The sequence below is a fragment of the Aquarana catesbeiana genome, linkage group LG01, assembly GCF_042186555.1.
Source record: "Aquarana catesbeiana isolate 2022-GZ linkage group LG01, ASM4218655v1, whole genome shotgun sequence".
Taxonomy (NCBI): Eukaryota; Metazoa; Chordata; class Amphibia; order Anura; family Ranidae; genus Aquarana; species Aquarana catesbeiana.
Genome location: NC_133324.1, coordinates 508508064 through 508528209, shown reverse-complemented (window position 1 = coordinate 508528209; position 20146 = coordinate 508508064). Strand labels below are relative to the sequence as shown.

The 20146-nt window shown below is 44.2% G+C and overlaps 1 protein-coding gene across 2 annotated transcripts in view; it reads left to right on the top strand.

Moving 5' to 3' along the window:
- S1PR4 (sphingosine-1-phosphate receptor 4) overlaps positions 1 to 20146 on the top strand; it is a 90232-nt gene that overhangs the window by 48133 nt on the left and 21953 nt on the right. The window contains exon 1 of one of the 2 annotated variants that reach the window (XM_073593768.1): positions 10735 to 10883. The exons of the other annotated variant lie outside the window; for it this stretch is intronic. The gene's annotated coding sequence lies outside the window, so the exon portion shown is untranslated. Of the gene's footprint in view, positions 1 to 10734; positions 10884 to 20146 lie in introns of those variants that run through there. 2 annotated transcript variants of the gene reach the window in all.

Genomic DNA, 20146 nt, shown 5'->3' with positions numbered 1-20146 from the left:
GAAAACACACATAGGCGAGTATAATTTAAACAAAAATTCCTTTATTAAGGGTTCAGAACCAAACAAAGAGGGAGGCAATGCTGGAGAAACATCAGAAATTGGCGAAGCCTTGGACCCCCAGGGCAGACATCAATTATTTTACAGCAAAATTGGTGGCCTGAGGAGTCCTTATCTAAGGGAGTGCAGTCTGGTCCAGAAGTCCCAGAGATCCGGAAAGCAGCAGATGACATGTATGTCCCCAGGCTGTGGTCATACAAGAGCCTGCATCTTTTGCCAGACCAGACTGAACCCAGGGCCATCACTCTCTGGTCTTCCTTCCACGCTACCTTCCCAGCTGTGGCTCTGGTGTTGGAGATGTGGGAGGAGGAGGAGTAGGACCTGGAGGAGGAGGAGTAGGACCTGGAGGAGGAGGAGGACTATGTGTGAGGTCACAAATGTGGGTAGCACATGTTATTTGGCCCCTCAACCCCTTATTGAGAGCTTCCAAAATTAAGAACTCAAACAGGAGTCGTTGGCCCTCCTCCATCTGCATCATTTTGCAGGCAGTTATGCCAACAAAGTCCTCCTCCACACTGTGGGGGGTTCTCAGGGTCTCTGTAGCCTTCCAAAATAGGCCTATGGCAGCCTCCTCCAGGTTACTCCTCTTCCTTCCACTTTGTCTTTGAAGGTGGAGGGGAGGGACCTCGGTATCAGGCAGCCTGCTTGGCTCCTGATCCTTGGCTCCTCCTGGCTGAGACTTCCCTGTGTATGAAAAAGGGACATCGTTATAGTTTTTGCATTATCAATCACAATCATAAATTAGCAATCCAAACTAACATCTATTTAACATCATTGATTGGACAACCAGAAATCTTTAGAAGAATGCTATACCTGGCTCAAGCTGGGCTCCTCCACATGTTGCTGCCTGGAAGGCCCAGGTTGGGCGTCAGGGGAAGGAAGCGTGGAAGGAAGAGTGGAGAGTGCTGGCCTGGGTTCAGTCTGACCTGTCAGAAAATGCAGCCTGTCATAGTACCACAGCCTGGGGACATTAATGTCATCTGCAGCTCCTGATCTCTGGGAATCCTGGACCTTCTTGCGCTCCCTTAGATAAGTGCTCCTCAGGCCACCAATTAGGATCTTCAAATAGGTGATGTCTGCCATGGGGATCACCGACTTCACAAATTCCAACAAATTATCCAGCGCTGCCTTCCTCTTTGTTTGGTTCTTATATTCAGGGTGGTTTATCTGCCATAGACAGGGCAACTCCCTGAACATATCAATGAAGATTGGCATAAAGTCCTTATCTTTCAAGATATCCATTTTCACTGCAAGACACAACACAAGACAAACCCTAATGTCAGCCTAAAGTCTTCTAAACTTGGGCAAATACAGGCCTCAATCTAGAAGCAGTATAGGCCCAATGTTAAATCTTACCTTCACAATCACGATCGGCGCCTCCGTTACGCCTTCCTCCGCTCACAGATTGTACGTACTACGCACGCGTGTTACGCTTTATAGACACTGCACATGCGTGAAACTCCGCCCTTCCCTGGCGTTCTTTCTAGTCTATTCCCCGCCCCTTCTCGTTTGGCGCAGTGGGGGAAGAGCACATGGCGGAGACAGAGCAGGTGTCTGATAATTACACCAACGAGGAGGAGGAAAGCCCGGAGGCAGAAACGTCCCGATCCCGAAGGAGACGATTTAAGGCCTCAAATATGTCCTTTGGGGAGATGGTGGAGATGGTCGACATCCTGAAGAGGGCCGACTATGACGGGAAGTATGGACCTTACCCCAACCCCAAGATCATGGCGAAAGTGGTCAAGAGTCTGCACCGGAATTTCGGGGTACGACGATCGAAAGATCAGCTCAGGAAGCGGTGGTCGGACCTGAAATTAAGAGAGCACGAGCAATACAGAAAGATTCGGAGAGTGCTGCAAAAAAGTAAGTAGTTGTCCTGTGTTCCTATTCTTTATGTTTATTACGTTCGTGCTGCTCCATGTGCTTTTCTTAACTTTTATCCAGTTTACAATGGCAACTTTCATGTTCATGGGCACATTATTCGTACGTATAAAACATTGTTTGGTCGGCCTAGAAAACACCATTGTTTTGGCCATATGCATTTGCCCACATTTTTTATGGCTTACTTGTCTGCAAATAATTTGGTTGTGTAGATGGGTTTGTAACTATAATGAAATGCAAACTAGATTCTGTGTAAGGAGAGGACAATCAGCAGCTGTTTACACATCTGGACGCTGTAGCACTAGTGTGGGACACAAGAACACCCTTTTTATTAGGGGGCCCCACACAGGTGCTCCAGTGTATACTATAGGGGTGTCTTCATCTGTGAAGCTTGTACAAAACAGGTTAAGTATTGAAACTTGACAAAGAACACTAAATAGACAATTGTACCCCACTTCCAAGCAATGTTTCATATTCCTATTTCTGCCATCAAATATCTGTGTGCTAAGTATACCTATTTTTTTTTTACATAGGGGAGAAAAGACTCGGAGGACACCCCTTATCCGAGGAGACCACAGACCCCCCACCTCTGAAAGAAGGGGAAATCCACCCAAGCCAAGCAGAGCAGGAGGAGGAAGACGTGGTGGAAATTGGCACCACAACAGGTGAGTGTCTGCGACCACAGGCTCAGGTAAGAGATGGATGCCGGCAGATTTATAATACAAGGTGTGTTTTTGTTTCTATCTTTTTAGGTGATCGTGATGTTGTGGATCCTGGGCATTTCACCTCGGAAAGTGCACAGATCCTGATCGGGGAGATCATGGGGTGTAATAGGGACTTGGAAAACATCCTTAAAAACATCCTCAACAAAAAATGAAGAACATCATTGATGTTTTAGGGAGAGTTTAAAACCCCTCAAAATCCCTTTTTTTTTGCGCTTTTTGTGATCTAAAAATTTATACCGTTTTTTGACATAGTTGCGAAAAGCCAAATTTTGAAGAGGCACACAGTGTGTCAACATGTGCTATCTGCCATCACGGGAGATCAATGGACGCGTTTTGGGGGTGCAACCCCTTCCTCAATAATAAAGTAGCTGTGAGGAAGGGGTTGCACCCACAAAATACGTCCCTTGATCCCCCGTGATGGCAGCTAGCACATGTTGACATTCGGCAATTTGTGTGCATCTTCAAAATTTGGCTTTTCTAGGGGTGACTTCACCCCATCTGAACGCAATATCAAACACAGTTTGAAAATACTCATGTCTGATATTGCCTTCAAGTTCTACCAAATGGGAACTTTGTAAGTTCAAGATTTGTGTCTTTCTTGTTGGTTTTAAACATGCCTGTTTTATCTTAAATGGACATTGCTACTTTTTTTAATGTGACCCCAAAAATTGTTATACAACAAACATGTTGGTTTGTTTTAAAAACCTTTTCTAAATGCACATGTGATTGTGCTGGTAATAAAAAGATTGTTAATCAAGAATGTGTAGATTATTGTTTCAACGCTCCAAAACTTTTGTTGTACTCTAATTGGTGTTTTCAGTGACAATGGGGGTTATTTCCTAAGGGAAAATCCACTTTGCACTTCAAGTGCAGTTTCAACTGCACTTGTAGTGCAAAGTGTCTTTGCCTTTAGTAAATAACACCCAACAATGCTTTGTAATGTTACACAATCACGCCATTTTCAGGACTCACCACATTTCTGTCAGGGTCAGCTAAAAGAAACACAAGCAGTAAATGTCACCAAAGATTTTAGTAGTTAAATTTTTTTGTTTATTTGAAAAATGTTTCAGACATTGTCTGGCATATTGATAGCCCCTCTACCCGAAAAGTATTCAAGGTATCTTAGACAGACATCACGGGCACTCAGGGGGGGCAAGCCAGGACGGCCACTTTCAAGCGCCATCAGGGTTGGTTCATTTTGAATTCCAGCCTCAGGCCCAACTGAGCCAGCATAGTTGGCAGAATGTTGCCGTAAAAAGTTGTGTAGAACACAGCACGCCAGGATGATATGATTCAGTTTGTACTCCGCCATGTGTATGGGTGTAAGAAATAGACGGAACTGGCTGGCCATGATTCCAAACGTGTTCTCCGCCACTCTTCTGGCTCTGGCCAGCCAGTAATTAAAAACCCTCTGGTCCGTGGTGAGGGTCCTCATAGGGAATGGTCGCATAAGATGGTCCCCCAGCGCAAATGCTTCATCTGCAATGAAGACGAATGGGAGTCCTTCCACATTGTCTTCTGGAGGTGGCAAGTCCAAGCTGCCATTCCGGAGACGCCTGTAGAATTCTGTTTGGGCGATGACTCCACCATCTGACATCCGGCCATTCTTCCCCACGTACACATACAGGAACTCGTAAGTAGCCGACACCACCACCAACATCACAATACTATTGAACCCCTTATAGTTGAAATAGTATGACCCCAAATTGGGTGGTGGGACGATGTGGACGTGTTTCCCATTAATTGCCCCTCCGCAGTTAGGAAAGTCCCACTGCTGGGCAAAGTGGGAGGCCACAGTCTGCCATTCCTGTGGCGTGGAAGGAAACTGTGGAGTCAAACAAGAAAAACAAATTAGTCATTTTGCACGTAAACAGGGAAAGCAGATTAGACACAAACATTCTTGGCCAACATCAAGATAACATTTATTTGAGGGAGTTTTTAAAGACCAAAGTATAAGGTACACCTATCAGATTCCCCCTCCCCCTCCCCCCGCCCGTCCTGGGCCATTTCTAACATTTTAGGGGGAGGGGAGCTCTTGGACAAGTAACCCTCTCCACTTCATTGAGAAATGAATGCCTAAATAATGGGTATTACTTTGGCCAGCCCCTCCTTAGTTACACTATTGGCAGCCCACTGGACAGGTAAGAAGTGTCATAATACAAAGATATAAATACACATTGTACACATTTGAGCACATTTGGAAATTCGACTATTACCTATCAAGATAATAATAGGATACAAAAACTTTAAACAGTACCATTTGAAAGTATACAGGCAGGCCCTTGCACTACATGCTTTGGGGAATTCATCCATACATCTGACCACAAAAGAGATGGGTACAGTGTGTATGGGTTTGGCAAAGTCAGCAGACCCCCAAAAAAAGCCTCTGGCACTCTGCCTGAATTTAAAGGGGGGAGATGCCTGTCGAGAACTTCAAGTCCTGCAGGCTTCTCCCCATTGCCAATTACCACAGGGTGGCGACTAGCCTCTGCTCCAGAGTGCTGGCTTGCCTCATGCAGGCATCCTGCCTGCTGATATAGGGGGTCAGCAAAGCCAATAAAAGGTGAAAAATGGGGTCCACCATCCGGAGAAAGTTTCTGAAATCATCAGGATTATTCTCACAGATCTCACGGAGCACAGGCATATGACAGAACTGGTCACGCTGGAGCAACCAATTCTTGGTCCATGAACTCCTCCCCACCCTGTTCATGGACTGGACTTGTGTCAAGGTCAGGACCCCAACACCAAGCCCCCGCACAGCACGACCTCTACGAGGAGTACGTATATGCAACATGGCTAAAAAACGGTCGGCTGCTCAGAACTAAGTAACAGAACGCACTGAAGAACAGCAAGGCCTGTGAAGAGCGACCTGAAAAACAGTAACGAATGAACAAGAACAAAATGACAAGAGTCAATGGTACTCGCTGCACGCACTGAAGAGCAGATACAAACCCACAAGCACAAACTGAACAGCAGAAAACGATCTGAAAACCACGAGTCTGAAAAAGCGCGAATCGTCTCTCACCAAACTTTTACTAACACAAGATTAGCAAAAGGAACCCAAAGGGTGCCGCGCTTGGTTCGGACCTGCCCTTTTCTAGTCTCATTGTACGTGGTGTACGTGACCGCGTTCTTGGCGATCGGAAATTCCAACAACTTTGTGCGACCGTGTGTATGCAAAACAAGTTTGAGCCAACATCCGTCGGAAAAAATCCATGGATTTTGTTGTCGGAATGTCCGATCAATGTCCGATCGTGTGTACGGGGCATTAGACTTTTAGACGAATTTTAATGGTTCAAAAAATGTCAGGCAAAATGGTCGGCCCTCACACATGTTCACTTCATCAAATCTGGCCCTCTTTGAAAAAAGTTTGGAAACCCCTGGATTACACCTACGAGTCCTCAGAGAACACAGTCAAGTTATAGCCAGACCATTGTTCCTGATCTTTGTGGACAGCATAATGACAGGATTGGTACCAGCTGATTGGAGAAAAGCCAATGTGGTACCAATATTCAAAAAAGGACAGAGACATATTCCTGGGAATTATAGGCCATTCAGCCTAACATCAGTATTGTGTAAATTATTGGAGGGGATGATTAGGGGCTACATCCAAAGTTTTAGGGAGGAGAAGAATATCATTAGTGGTAATCAGCATGGGTTTATGAGGGGAGGTTCCTGCCAGACCAATCTGCTAACATTCTGCGAGGAAGTGAGCAGCCATCTAGAGATGGGGAGGGCTGTGGATGTGGTGTATCTGGACTTTGCAAAAGTATTTGATAAAGTCCCCCATAAACGCTTAGTTTACAAGCTAAGGTCTGTAGGCTTAGACCATAGGGTTTGTGCTTGGGTAAAAAACTGGTTACAGGGACAGGTCCAAAGGGTAGCTTTAAATATAACATGTACTCAGACTGGTCTGGCGTAGTGAGTGTGGTACCCCAAGGTTCTGTCTTGGAACCAATTCTATTCAACATATTCATAAATGATATAGAGGATGGGATAAATACTTCAGTCTCAGTTTTTGCGGATGACACAAAGTTAAGCAGAGTAATAAACTCTCATCAGGACATGGAAATTTTGCAGAATGACCTGAATAAAATAAAGGAGTGGGCAGACAAATGGCAAATGAGGTTTAATGTGGAGAAATGTAAAGTAATGCACTTGGGGTCAAAAAACATAAATGTAAAATATTCACTAGGTGGAGTACAGCTGGGGGAGTCAAGGATAGAGATGGATCTAGGAGTACTAGTAGATGACAGGTTGTGCAACAGCATGCAGTGCCAAGCTGCAGCTGCCAAAGCCGGCAGACTATTAGCATGCATAAAAAAGGGATATACTCCAGGAACAAAACCATAATTCTGCCACTTTATAAAACTCTGGTCAGACTTCATCCGGAGTTTTTAGTCCAGTTCTGATCACCAGTCATCTGAAGGGATGTGCTGGAGCTGGAGAGAGTCCAAAGAAGGGCAAAAAAACTAATAAGGGGACTGGAGGAATTCAATTACGAGGAACGTCTGCAAACACTAAATTTATTCTCGCTGGAGAAAAGATACTTGGGAGGAGATAGGATAGTGATCTACAAATATCTCGATGGGGATCCCAGCATAGGAAATAAAATATTCAGTCATAGGGAGTGTAAAAGGACACAGGGCCACACAATGAGACTGGAGAAGAAGTGGTTTAACCTTAATCTGCGTACAGGGTTCTTCACTGTTAGGGCAATAAGGATATGGAACTCTCTCCCACAAGTGGTGATGACTGCGGGGAGTATGGATATCTTTAAAAGATTTTTAGATGTACATCTTAAAGGACACAACAAACAGGGATATGGGATAACATTATAGACACTGATACACATGCACCCACACAGGTTGATCCGGATGGACTATTGTCTTTTTTCAGCCTTACCTACTATGAAACTATGTAACCTCTGAAGGGGCTCTGGGAGAGAATGGTTGCTCTAGGCATTGTACTATTGTTCTTGAATAAATGAGCCTTTCCAGCTTCCTGGAATTATAGACTGCTTTGCTTTCTTCAGAAAAACTGCTGATGTCCAGCTCCTGTAAAGCTGGCTACACGTTACTTACAATATACTTGAAATATCCTTAAAAGTCACCATACACATTGCAATCCAGCAGTACAATCTGAACAATCAACTTTAGATTTACCAAAACTATGTAATATGAGGACCTACCTGAAATATGTAACCAATGTGTATGCAGTTTGGTAGGTCCTTGTACTATACAGTTGCTGGTGGATCTAAAGGAAATTGTAGTATCAGATTGTATAGAGTATGGCCAGCTTTACTTTACCAACAGTTACATTGTGTAGGACATAATTGATTGTTTAGGTAGATTCACACAGTTGTTGGTATATCTAAAGCTCACCATGCAATTTTTCAATCTACTTTAGATCTAAAAACTAATAATAATATAAGGGCCTGTCTGAATACTCACAAACTGAATACATTAATTAGGCATGCAAAAGCTGGCTATTTTTGTACATCTGTTTTTAAACCAAATATATTTCTGTCTCTGGCCTCCATATATTTATTGGCACTGACCTAGAACAAGCATGCAGCAGGTGAAATCAGGGGAAAGTCAGTATTCTTGATATACCTACTTGTTCCAAGTCGATGGGTTAGTACTATTGATAACCTATTTGTTCCATCTCCATGATTAATGATTAGAAGATATTAAAGCCTTCGGATTAGTATACCATCCAGACATCTATAGCAAGGCAGAAAATGAATGCTTGAGGGTCCCCCCTCAGGCTATCAAAGTCCGGTTAGTTGGATGCCACTGGGCAGTGAGGGTGCAGGCTGTGAAAAGGTCCATCCAGACCAGGCATGTCCAAAGTCCGGCCCGTGGGCCAATCGCGGCCCACGTTCCGGTTTAATATGGCCTCCCTGGTGATTTGGATATTGGTGCTGCCTCGGAGAGAGAGGGACGAGTGCCGTTAGATTACATACAGGAGAATTTCCTGTTTACTCGGGGGCGTCTGTAATAGGAAGTCACGTTTCCTGGGCTGCCAATGGATGACTGTTCTGTCTATCATAGGAGGCGGGACTTTGTATTAAAGAGGCCGCCGCGTAAACAGGAGATTTTCCTGTATGTAATCTGTTGGCGCTCATCCCACCCCTCTCCCTGTCCCCTCTGAGGCTGCAGATGGGCATCAATAAGGCTGCATTGATGGCAATAGTGAGGCTGCATTAATGGCAATGGTGAGGCTGCATTCATGGCAATGGTAAGCATGATAAGGCTGCATTTATGGCAATGGTGAGGCTGCATCCATGACAATGGTAAGGCTGCATTTATGACAATGGTAAGGCTGTATTGATTTCAATGGTGAGGCTGCATTGATTTCAATGGTGAGGCTGCATTGATTTCAATGGTGAGGCTGCATTGATTGCAATGGTAAGGCTGCATTGACTGCAGTGGTGAGGCTGCATTGATTTCAATGGTGAGGCTGCATTGATTGCAATGGTAAGGCTGCATTGATTGCAATGGCGAGGCTGCATTCATGGCTAAGGTGAAGCTGCATTTATTTCAATGGTAAGGCTGTATTCATGGCAATGGTGAGGCTGTATTGATTTCAATGGTGAGGCTGTATTGATTTCAATGGTGAGCCTGCATTGATTTCAATGGTGAGGCTACATTGATTCCAATGGTGAGGCTGCATTGATTGCAATGGTGAGGCTGCATTGATGGACACTGACCCTTATTTTGCTTCACAGTTCATTATTTAAATTTAAATTTTTTTCCTGAAACTTCCCTCTTAAAGTGAAGGTGCGTGTTATACGCCAAAAAATATGGTATATCCAAATAAAACGCATGAGCTCATCCTTAGTCCTGAGCGGTTCTCGGGGATTCGTTGGGGGCCACAAAAATAACACGCCCAAGCTCATCTCTTCACCTCACACAGCCACAAAGGCAAGAGAATTCTTGTTGGGCAGTGTATTAGTGCTCGGACGAACACACTTAGACCGAATTTTAATGGTTCAAAGAATGTCAAGCAAAATGGTCGGCTCTCACGCATGTTCATTTCATCAAATCTGACCCTCTTTGAAAAAAGTTTGGACACCCCTGATCTAGACCCTTAGCATACTACAAAAAAGAAAATAGCACTGCTCCAATTGCATAGGTACCTCTATGAATAATCCAAATCGGGGGTGAAACTTGTCAGTGGGTTATGTTGAATAAAACTTACGGTGTGACTTTCACCGAGTGCAGCTTCATTTTCTGCCATACTGCAAAACAGAAAAAGATAGCCTGACCGCTACACACCTCACCCAGCCCGAGTGGTAAGCAAGTAAGGCTTGATTCATCCAGACCACAAGTCCACGAGCTGAGGCTGTTTTTACTTACTTGCTTACCACTCAGGCCGGGTGAGGTGTGCGGTGGTCAGGTCATCTTTTTCAGTTTTGCAGTATGTCAGAAAATGAAGCTGCACTTGTTGAAAGTCACACATGTTTATTCAGTGTAACCCACTGACGCGTTTCACCCCCTGATTTGGATTATTCATTGCGGTACCAATGCACTTGGAGCAGTGCTGTTTTCTCTTTGACTTATTCAGACTTTTTTTTTATTTTTTTAAAGGGCGAGGCAGCAATGGAATTTTTTTAGTTCCCTTTAGGAAAAAGGAACACACAGGCACTACACATTGCTTGAATCATGTGGCTCTGGATACATGGTTTGAAAGGGTTTTTTTTGGTGTCAGGCATTACAAACCTATGCCAACCGCCTCTTTGGATGGCTGTGTAAACTTTCCCTAACAATCCCACAATGCCTCCATTTCCATGTCTGCTGGATTGATCTTTTGAAAATATATTAAAAATATATATGTTCTCTAGTACTATTTTTGAGACATATCTATGACAAGTAATTCCATGTACCCATGAAATAAGAAAGCAAAAAGGCACAAGTGACCCTTTAATTATTTAATTAGGTATAAGTTTAATTATTTAAAAAAATGTATATACAATCACACTATAAAATAGTTACGCAAAACAATTTAAGATTTAAGAAAAATTGAACAGGTGTTGACGGTTTTAGCCAGTTACTATAAGCACCCCTGCCTCTCTACTGGGTGGGGTCCATCCTGAAACCTGTGGTTGACATGACAGAAATATTTCCTGTTTTAAACATTCTGTCAGAATGCTAGCTGTCATTCTTCTATCATCACCTGAACCCTTACACACAGTGACCATCACCTACCTGACAGGTGAGTCTATGCTGGGAAAATGGATTGGATTGTAGAGAGAAAGTAGCTTAAAGAGATTTTCAGACAGATAAGTGACTTTTTTATATATATATATATTTAGTTCTCATCTATATCTAATAACTTGCAATTACAAATTGTAACCTTTAGTTGACATTAGACAAAATAACTACTTGGCAACTGTCAAAGCTCAGTAATGCCACGTACACACGAGCGGACTTTTCGACCGGACTGGTCCGACGGTCCGTCGGACCAGTCCGGTCGAAAAGTCCACTCGTGTGTACGCGGCTTTACATGTAAAATGTTATTCTTTTGTAGGGGAGTGATTAAAGCACTTATTGATAGCTGACTAATTTAAAATAATTAGTATCAAGTTATGGAATTATCAGGCGATGAATTAAAGTGTCTAAACCGCAAAAGTTAATATATTGCAGTTTACCCATCCTTAGATGTGATGGCTGGTTCAATTAATTGTATTGGTGTTTCTTTTTTTCTTATTTTCCTGATGATCGAGTGAGTAACAGGCAGTGGGGGTTATTTACTAAAACTGGAGAGCACAGAATTTGGTGCAGCTCCACATAGAAACCAATCAGATTCCAAGTTTTATTGGCAAAGCTTAAATGGACAAGCTAAAGTTAGAAGCTGATTGGCTACCATGTAACACTGCACTAGATTTTTCAGTTTTAGTAAATCCCCCCTCTTTCTGTCTTAAGCTGCATTCACACCTGAACGTAGCGTCTTTGAGCGCTTTTCCGGCATTTTGTCGTGTGTTTTTTTGCGCGTTTTTGCGCGACTTGCGCGTTTGTTTGCAGCATTTATGGGCTTTGACGTTTTTTTTATAGCCAATAAAGAAAACTATTGTCTATTACTAGGTATTTCAGCTTTTTTTAGCTTTTCCATTAGCTATTATTTCTTGTTTTATTACTATTATTCATTTATTATAATGTTTTTTCGTTAGGGTAAGGGGTTCAAGTTACATAGTTACATAGTAGATGAGGTTGAAAAAGACACAAGTCCATCAAGTCCAACCTATGTGTGTGATTATATGTCAGTATTACATTGTATATCCCTGTATGTTGTGGTCGTTCAGGTGATTATCTAATAGTTTTTTGAAACTATCGATGCTCCCCGCTGAAACCACCGCCTGTGGTCGGACTTTGTTCGGACATTCCGACAACAAAATCCATGGATTTTTTCAGACGGATGTTGGCTCAAACTTGTCTTGCATACAAACGGTCACACAAAGTTGTCGGAAAATCCGATCATTCTGAACGCGGTGACGTAAAACACGTACGTCGGGACTATAAACCGGGCAGTGGCCAATAGCTTTCATCTCTTTATTTATTCTGAGCATGCGTGGCACTTTGTCCGTCGGATTTGTGTACACACGATCGGAATTTCCGACAACGGATTTTGTTGTCGGAAAATTTTATCTCCTGCTCTCCAACTTTGTGTGTCGGAAAATCCGATGGAGCCTACACACGGTCGGAATTTCCGACAACACGCTCCGATCGGACATTTTCCATCGGAAAATCCGACCGTGTGTACGGGGCATTATAGTAAGGAACCCTCTACGTAGTTTAAGGTTAAACCTCTTTTCTTCTAATTTTAATGAGTGGCCACAAGTCTTGTTAAACTCCCTTCCGCGAAAAAGTTTTATCCCTATTGTGGGGTCACCAGTACGGTATTTGTAAATTGAAATCATATTCCTTCTCAAGCGTCTCTTCTCCAGAGAGAATAAGTTCAGTACTCACAACCTTTCCTCACAACTAATATCCTCCAGACCCTTTATTAGCTTTGTTGCCCTTCTTTGTACTCGCTCCATTTCCAGTACATCCTTCCTGAGGACTGGTGCCCAGAACTGGACAGCATACTCTAGGCGCTGCCGGACCAGAGTTCAGTTTAGGTTAGGGTTAGGATTTAAAGTTGGGGTTAGGGTTATTTATTATTAATTTATTTATTTTTATTTAATTTATTATTTATGAATAATAATAAATGAACAAATAAATGTAAAATAAATACACAAATAAATAAAAATCATAAATAAAAAATAAATAAATCCAATAAATGAATACTAAGTAACAATAAATAAATAATTAACCCTTAACTTTAACCCTTACTCCTTAAAAAATAAAATAATAATAAATAACTAAACACCCTAACACAAAATAAATAATTATTATTATTATTATTATTAATGTATTTTGTTGTTCAAGTTTGTGTGTTTATTGTTATTTTATTATTATTATTATTATTATTATTATATAAATAAAGGAGAAGGTCAGAGACTGCAGACATACTACAGGAAATGGTCAGAGACTGCAGGCATGGTAAAGGAGAAGGTCAGAGACTGCAGACATGGTAAAGGAGAAGGTCAGAGACTGCAGACATACTACAGGAGATGGTCAGAGACTGTTGACATGGTAAAGGAGAAGGTCAGAGACTGCAGACATACTACAGGAAATGGTCAGAGACTGCAGACATATTACAGGAGAAGGTCAGAGACTGCAGACATACTAAAGGAAATGGTCAGAGACTGCAGACATACTACTGGAGATGGTCAGAGACTGCTGACATACTACAGGAGATGGTCAGAGACTGCAGCCATGGTAAAGAAGAAGGTCAGAGACTGCAGACATACTACAGGAGAAAGGTCAGAGACTGCAGACATACTATAGGAGATGGTCAGAGACTGCAGACATGGTAAAGGAGAAGGTCAGAGACTGCAGATATGGTAAAGAAGGTCAGAGACTGCAGACATACTACAGGAGATGGTCAGAGACTGCAGACATGGTAAAGGAGAAGGTCAGAGACTGCAGACATACTACAGGAGATGGTCAGAGACTACAGACATATTATAGGAGATGGTCAGAGACTGCAAACATACTACAGGAGATGGTCAGAGACTGCAGACATGGTAAAGGAGTAGGTCAGAGACTGCAGACATACTAGAAGAGAAGGTCAGAGACTGCAGGCATACTACAGAAGATGGTCAGAGACTGCAGACATGGTAAAGGAGAAGGTCAGAGACTGCAGACATGGTAAAGGAGACGGTCAGAGACTGCAGACATACTAAAAGAGAAGGTCAGAGACTGCAGACATACTACAGGAGATGGTCAGAGACTGCAGACATAGTACAGGAGATGGTCAGAGACTGCAGACATACTACAGGAGAAGGTCAGAGACTGCAGACATACTGCAGGAGAAGGTCAGAGACTGCAGACATACTACAGGAAATGGTCAGAGACTGCAGACAAGATACAGGAGATGGTCAGGGACTGCAGTTTTAACACAGGAGATGGCCAGAGACTGTGGTTATAATACAGGAGATGGTCAGAGACTGCGGTTATAATACAGGAGATGGTCAGAGACTGCAGTTATAACACAGGAGATGTTCAGAGACTGCGGACATTGTACAAGTGTATCCTAGCAGTGACCAGTGTGGAAAAATATTGATCACTGCACTATGTGTAAACAGCAGTTTACAAGATATAACAAAGTGCCAAAAAAAAAACTTTACTAACAGTCATTTCTCAAGCAAAGGAGGACAGTAAATGGTTAACAGGTCTGTGAAGCTCCCAGCCTGACCAGCTAATTCCTTCAAAGTTAACAAGGAGTTAACAATGAAACGGTTAGATAAATCAGGGATGGCTGACACAGTGTTCTGTCCATATGTGCCCGCTGTCGAAAAGTGCCCACGCATGCGCAGAACGGAACGGTACTCCAGCTGATTTCCCAATCAGCTGGAGTGACGTCACCGTAGTGCACATGCACATCGTAGGAGCCTTTTTTCGACGGGAGATATTTCACAGGCACAATTTAATGCTATGCAAACAGCAGAGGGACACCGTATTTGTCATATTGTGCCTCGCTATTGCGCTGCAGGTTTACGAGGCACAATCTGACATCTACGGTGTCCCTCCGCTCTTTGCATAGCTTTCAATTGTACCCATGAAATGAAAATCTCCCGTCAAAAAAAACGCTCCTATGATGTGCACATGAGCTATGGTGACGTCACTCCAGCTGATCGGCAAATCAGCTGGAGTGCCCTTCCGTTCTGCGCATGCGCGGGCACTTTTCGACAGGGGGCATAAATCGATAGACCAACGGGACTCTGGCACAAATAGCTATAGAAACAGCTGATGTTTAAAGCGTCTTACTGAAGTCTAATCATCAGTCACCCGCCCTGTGTTCAGTATACATAAAAACACAGATAAGAAGCAGTGTGAGAAGAGAGAGGGGAAGTCATTCCTCGATCATTGCCTAATCTACACACAGGACAGGAGAACACACTGATGATTAGACTTCTGCAGCAGGTGTTTGGCATTACCAGTGAGTGTGTGACATGATCATACCTTCTTCATGCTCTGGTATGTCGGATCCTCTCCATCCCGCCCTGCTCTGGCCTCTAGCATCTTCTGGTCAAATGTGGCGGGCTGGGCAATCTGATTGGCTAAGGAGGTGGTGGGAGACAGAGAAACTTAGCAGTCACGCCCTCCCACTCAGAAGAGCAGCGCTATTGGCTGCCTGTTACACTGGTCTGTCCCTCTCCCTCCAGCATCTAAAAGCTGATGGGAGGGAGAGGGGGAAAGCCACACAGCGATCTGCAATTACTACCACCTGCCTGCCACACTGATCGCCTTGCTGTCCGGGCCCCTCTATCAGCGGCCCTGCCGGGAGTCTGGGGAGCTACCAGGAAGAGGTGAGGCAAGGGTCAGCTGCTCCCCTAGGTGGCAGTGCGCACAAGGTGGCTGCCCAGTTCGCCTAGTGGGAGCGATGTCTCTGCTCACACTCTCCTGTCATGCGATTTGGATGCGGGGAAATCCGCATCCAATTTGCATAAGTGTGGACCCAGCCTAATGGTTTTGCTGAGGGCTGGCCCAACCCTCTTCTTCTCGGATCAGCCGCTGGCGCTCCTGGCTCCTCCCCTACCACTGAGTGCCCTCATAGCAAGCCGCTTACTCGGGTGCAATTGCTCCATGTGTTCTCACATGTGTGCTGCAATCACTGTTGTCATATGTGTGCAGGACCTACACGCGTTTGCTTTGGCACATAAGGAAAACGTCGGGCATCTGCACACCTTCCTTGTCTTTCCCTCCCCTGCCGCTGAGTGAGAGAAACTGATGGAGAAGGAAAATGCTTGAATATTAGCATCAGTGTGCAAAGGTGTCTTTCGGGGGTCTGCAACCTGTAGATCACGATCTACCAGTAGATCGCAGACAGGTGACTGGTAGATCGCGATCTGGGCTTGCTGACCCACCATCCTAGAGCATCAAAGAGCATGCAATGCAGAGGGACTACTTGTAAAGTTGGAGCGGTAGTAGGGAGCAAAACTCCTCTGTAGTGCTGGCTCCTGTCCCATGTGGAGTGATGCCAACTGCACCCCAACTCTTATTCCGGCTAGTGGTCTCCAGAGTGGTGCCAGCAGCAAGAAAGAAGAGATCTTCAGGTCAGTGTGACGCAATACACTGGGCATAACAGTATACAGCTGCTTTCACTCTGAGGTTTGCCCACACTGCGGGTGCAGTGCAGTGTACCTGCAGCTTTCCTGCTTGTCTGCTGCACTTAGCCATAGATTTCCATTATATCCTGAGAGTTTGGTGCATTTTCTGAAAGCACACATAAAACTAACCCAGGAAAGTTGCAGATGCACTGCGCTGCACCTGCAGTGCAGGTAAACTGCAGTGCATCAGTGTGAAAGCAGCCTTAAGGGGGGCTCAGAACAATAAGGGTTCATTTACATTTGCAGTTTGAGGGGTGATAAAACCTCATAGTTAAGACAAGTTTTTACCATTCCGCCCAAACCGCACCCCCTTTTAGCTGCTGTGGCCAGGGGTGTACACATGTCACAGCTGCAGCAGAAGTTATACACCCTATCATGGTTGGTGGGTGTAGCACCTGCCAAGCATGACCCATTCAAGTGAATGAGGCCACTCTGCAAGTGCCCTACAACCTTGTGCAGTACAGCAAACAAGGGGTTAAAGCAGGCAGTGCTGTGTTGCTTTCTGACCACCTGCTTTAACCTCCTTGCAAAAGGGCCCCATTTACCTAAATGGGTCACAGTTAGCAAGCAGTAGCACTCACCAAAAGTAACAGGGGGTCTACTTCCTGCTGCAGCATGTGTACACCTTTGGCTGCTGCCTCAGTTGCTAAAGGGGGTGGGAATTTGGGGGTGGTACTCAACCACAGGGTTTTACCACCCCCCCCCCAACTTTGTGTGAACGAGACTAAGCGTGTCGCTGCCAAATGCAACTAAGGGCTCATTCACAAGTGCAGCAGGCACTGCTGCTCCTCTGAAAAGCAATTTGAGTGTGTTTGGTGGTGAGAAGGCAATATGTTACCTCCTCACCACCAGATTTTGAAAGCATGATTGCTGTGCAATTGCGACACAGTAATACGACGGCAATTAGAGGTTTAAATCAGGTGTGAGGAGGCGAGACTGAGTGACTCTGTGCCAGGTGATCTTTGTCTTCTCCCATGTTGTTCAGGTAGATCTCCACCTCTTTAAAGCGGGAGTCCGGCGATCAATCTTTTTTTTTTTTTTTTTTTAGGTCATTGAGACACTTTGCTAATCCCAAAATAATACTCACAGTTTGGGTGTAATATTTCCACCTCTGTCTGTTTTCGTACTGAAGAATAACTTAAAAAATGTGATGCTGGCTGTTTCCATCTTGCTTGTGGGCATGTGAAGCCCACAAGCATTGATTTCCTGGGTGCGGTGAATGCTGTTCATTCACAGCTTGTTCACAAGCATGATCATTGTTCCCGCACTGAATCTTGGGAAGCCTGACACTAAGCTCCCAGGAGACAGTGCGGCGCCGGGGAAAGGCAATAAACACGCCTACTCCCATGGGAGGAGAGACAGAAAGTGCCACAATAAAGTACAATATAAAGGTAATTACAGCGATAAAAAAATTTTTGTGCGGCATTTGAACATCTATGCAATTAACTGAAGGGGGTAAGATTAAGTTAAGAATTTGAGTGGAACCCTGCTTTAAGTTTGCCTACCCCTCTTGTATTTGCTTTGGAAAAATAAATCACATTTAACTATGTGTGTGGATGTTGCTGTGTTATGTAAAATATTAGTTTCATTTTTTACACTTTTGAATGGCGAGCCTAGTCATTGTGCAGAAATTTAAAAGGTGCCACGACCGAAAAAGTGTTGAGAAACTCTGGTTTAGTCAATGCTACTGGAATGATCACCTCCTATGAATATCATAACCTGTCCCACAAGCCCATGCTATCCACATTCTGGTGACATCAGTGACTCTTCCATTGGTACAACTGCCATCATCCTTTACTGAGGTCATCGGAGAAGGACGTAAGAACTATTGGTGTTCATTTCCAGCAGGTGACTGTGGTTTACATTACACGCGGGAAACACAGTGATTCCTGTGCATTTCCTGCACCACATAGCAATTGCACTGTAATGACACCCCAAAAGCGGGTCGCAAATCACAATGCGTTTGCCTGAACCGGATTGCATGGGTGTAAATACCCAAGCTATCCGGTTCCAAAGCGAACAAAAAAGCTTCCCACATCTTTTTTATGCAGATTCTGCGCCAATGAATGGCTCAAATGTGGTGTGATTCTTGTGTAAATCAAATATGGTGTGCAGTGTGAACCAGGGCTGAAACATATAGTGGACATGAAGTAATAGACTTTTGATTCCATCTGGAGTTCTTCTTCAAATCTGTTGCTACAATTAAAACTTTACATTAAGAGCAATTTCATTGCATGTTGGCAGTCACCACATTTACAACACACGTAATCACTATATCAACAAGTGATTCTGTAATCATGCGTGACCATCATCTGTAAGTAGCCTACGCAGCAGGAAACCATTGCTAAAGAGAAAGTAATTGACAGGCGATTTTTAACGTGCTTGTGTACTTCTGCTTACCTTTCCTTACATCTTAAATACTAAGTCAGGGGTCTCCAAACTTTCCAAATAAAGGGCCAGGTTACTGTCTTTAGACTTTATGAGGGCCTGACTGTGGCCAGTGGGAGTAGACAATGCCCCAGCATCAATGGGAGTAAACAATGTGCCCCATCATTGGTAATAATGGAATGAATAGTGCCCCATCATTGGTGTCAGTGAAAGGAATGGTTCCTCATCATTGGTGTCAGTGGGAGGAATTGTGCCCCACTGTTGTGGTCAGTGGGAGGAATTATGCCCCACTGTTTGTGTCAGTGGAAAGAGTGGTGCTTTATTGTTGGTGTCAGTGGGAGGAATATTGCCTTATATCAGTGTGATGGATAGTCCCCCAAGAGCCGGATAAAGGCAAGCCAAGGGCTGCAATTGGCCTACGGGCCACAGTTTGGAGACCAATGTACTAGGGATCAAAGGTCTGTCAAAGTGGGCATGGAGTATGCCCACTTCACATACTGAAACTGCATCTTAGACCTCATTCACACTTGCTATGGTCTCTGAAGAACGATCCGCGTTTGGATCACTCTTCAGAAAGCATTTTACAGGAGCTGAGGACATGCTGTATCGTCTCCTCACCACCTGTTTTAACTCTCTAAATGTTGGACTACTGTGCTGCAACCACGTGCAATACGCATTGTGACTGCAGCATGGCTCAATTTGATTAAATGCGGCAGAAGTTATAATTCTTGTCACAGCCGCAAAGGAAATTATCATGGCCATGGCATGTGTACTTCCCAGCTAAAGGGGAAGCAGCTGAGGGGTGGTAAAAACACTTGAGTCCATCACGTTAAAACCACTGACCAATATAAAGTACTAGGCACTCTAAAGGCTCATATACTCAGCAACTTGAACAAAAAAAGCTGAGAGGTTGCCTTACTAACTAATCAATTTTAGTGTGGCGAACTCCCCCCGCTGAGCTGTTGTGTTCTGACAGGGGGACTGCCAGCCCCCCCCCCCCAGAACAGACCGATCAGCGCTCACAGCCATTGGCGGCAGTCGCTGATTAGATCCTGGTTTTCCAGCATGCCCATTCGATAGAAGCTGATCCTTAGACCGGCTTCTGTCTGACAGGCTGCTGTACACACGGTGCAAATGTCAGCCGGTTTCTGTAAAACTGTCTGATTCCGGACGATATTCGGTCCATTTGTACCAGCTATAACGATCATCAAACAGGTCCCTCATGCAATACACTCAATAATATATTGTCATATATATGAGTCACAATGCCTGAACAATTTTGCACAAGCTGCTATTTCTAGAGGGGTATGCCAGTAATAACAGAAAACTCAGAAGTGGGCCCCTTTTTGGCAGTGTGAAATGATGCTTCCAACCT